Source organism: Triticum aestivum, chromosome 7D (genome assembly GCF_018294505.1).
Source record: "Triticum aestivum cultivar Chinese Spring chromosome 7D, IWGSC CS RefSeq v2.1, whole genome shotgun sequence".
Classification (NCBI taxonomy): Eukaryota; Viridiplantae; Streptophyta; class Magnoliopsida; order Poales; family Poaceae; genus Triticum; species Triticum aestivum.
The window spans coordinates 555667605-555670174 of record NC_057814.1 but is presented as its reverse complement, the minus strand read 5'-3'; positions in this window follow the sequence as shown (position 1 = coordinate 555670174).

Below are 2570 nucleotides of genomic sequence, written 5' to 3'. Positions count from 1 at the left end.
TCTGCTGACCATGCTGAACTAAGATCGATCTGTATTTCCTACGTGGCCGAAAAAATTATCAGCTAGCCTCCTCAAGGAAAGGAATCAAGATCAATCTGTAACGTGGATTGATAATTTGATATGCGTTTGCTGCATGCGTTCCCGGCCTACCGAGGGACTGGTCAGCTGGCCGTGGTAGCCTTCCCATGGAGACAAGATCGATCTGCGGCATGGAACGATATGCGTTTGTTTGGTGCGTTTCCGGCCGGCCGAGGAATTGATTAGCTGATCGTGCTAGCCCCACCTAGGAATCAAGATAAATCTTTGTTTCCTGCATGCGTTTGTGACTTGTGGAAGTGATTATCATCTAGCTTATTCAGACATGGTAGCATCCCCAAGAAATCAATCAATATGCCTGCCTTCCTGGACTTCAGATCAATCTGTATTTCCTCCATGTGTGTTTTCCATATGGCGGAGGAATTGATCGGCTAGCTTCTCAATAATGTGCTAACCTCCTTAAGATATTAATCAATTTGCTTACTATACTAGCTAGCTTCATTGGAGACCACGTCTCTTTCCAGCAAGCAATCGGCAACCAGTTACGTGATCTCATAGATGGTGTGAGATCGTGGAAAAGTAATCAGGTTTTGGAACTTGGGACCAGTGCAAACACCGGAATAGCCGTCAACTGCAGAAGCCGCACCTTGCAAGAAGTCGACGGACAAGGGAGTATGTACAATCAAAGACAAAGTCTAGATTTGTCATCCGGGGCTACATATATATTAAACTGGAGTATCGGTGCTGATCTGTTCTGGTCATTCAAAGCAATGTTCGCTCAGGGACGAAGGACAGAGATCATGGCTCAGGGATGAAGGACAGAGATCATGGCGTGGCTACATGTCGTACTGGTCATTATCTCATTGAATTTAAAGAGGATAGAAGGATTCATGGAGGCATGCATGGACGTGTACACATGTTTTGTCTATACGCGGCAGCAGGTAGAAGGAAAAGTATACGACCGAAGTGGCCAACATCAAACGAGCGCATACACGATGTAGTTGCGGTTGGCAGGGCTGAGGCGTCGCTGAAGTTGTTTACCTGAAATAACTTCATGCCTCGATGGACCGTTTAGCTTGAAGCTCAGTTTTATTTCGAACTGCTCTTATATTCATTCTTTAGTAATCATATGATAGTTTTTCTTGTAGAGATACTGGCTTCACTTTTTCTGAAGTCAATTAGATGTATATGTGTGTACGTAGAATGTTTTCTAATGCCTGTCCATAGTTGAAACTTGAAAGTCGTTTATACCAACACTACAACATCATATTAACTTCTTATTTTTCATATAACATGTGTGCTGCCGTTCCAAAAAAAATTACACGTGGTCTGCTTGAAATTAAGATTTTCTACACATAATGTAAAATCATGTTAAAAATTCCACCCTTTTGTCATATATGCATCATACATTCTGGCCTCTGAACAAAATACACATACAAAGCTCCGGTCGGTGACACCGCTCGGAATCAAACTACAACTAAAGTGATGCTCCAACGTAATATCAGCCAAGTGTCGGGTTATGCAATTTTGAAGAAGATTCCGCAGAGTAATAACATGAAACACTTGTGCGACAAGAGGTAATATCCCATATATATAATAATGTCAGTGCAAGGCTGAGACAATCTCTAAACAAGGTAGGGCTATGTCGGCCAGAACCTTTTCTTCGAATATGGTGAGCTTTCCATAGCACTCTGAAGAGTCACGAGAAGGGAAAAACTGTAAGTAAAGGTAAATGAGAAAGGTGGCAAATCAAGTGATGTGGTCAAGCAGTCAAGGCAATAATTTTAGAGCATATACATCTTACTTGCTTTAATATTTAATATGAGATTTCGTATGCTTATGGTATCTTATAGTTTCTATATCGGATAAAATTAAGTTTCGGATTAAGAATCACTGACATACTAGGAAACATCAACACTCTTTATTATATGACATTTAATGCTTATTACATAGTACAAGCATATAGTGGGACTGCATTCATGTATCAATATATTTTATTTGTACAAGAACACAACCAACCCTATTTTATTCATTTATTTTATCTTTATTGTTTTGGAAAATTAGTAGTACTATTGAGTATAGATAACAGGAAATATAATTAGTACTTCAAATTGTTCGATATGCATGCCAGTCCCAAGCCCCAAAAATATGAAATTTTTTTATCACGTGCAACAACCAAGTACATAATTGTTTGGATCCAGACAAATTTTGATAAATTTGTGCATAAAAAATCACATACAATTTCAATTTTGTTCGTTAGGTAAAAAGGATTCAAAACACATATATACTACAAATCACCTAAAATTCAATTAGATCTCTAATAATATAGAAAATATTCTTAACAGTAACTCTAATTTTGTTAAATCAAATAAAGATATTGCCCGCGCAGTTGCGCGTGCCACTATTCTAGATTAAACACGCCTTATTTAATAGCACAACAGAAATTATAGATGTGCCACTAATAACATTTGTGTTTAAAAATGAGAATATGGTGTCTTACAAAGTGAATTTATTCAAAATTTTAGATAAAAAAC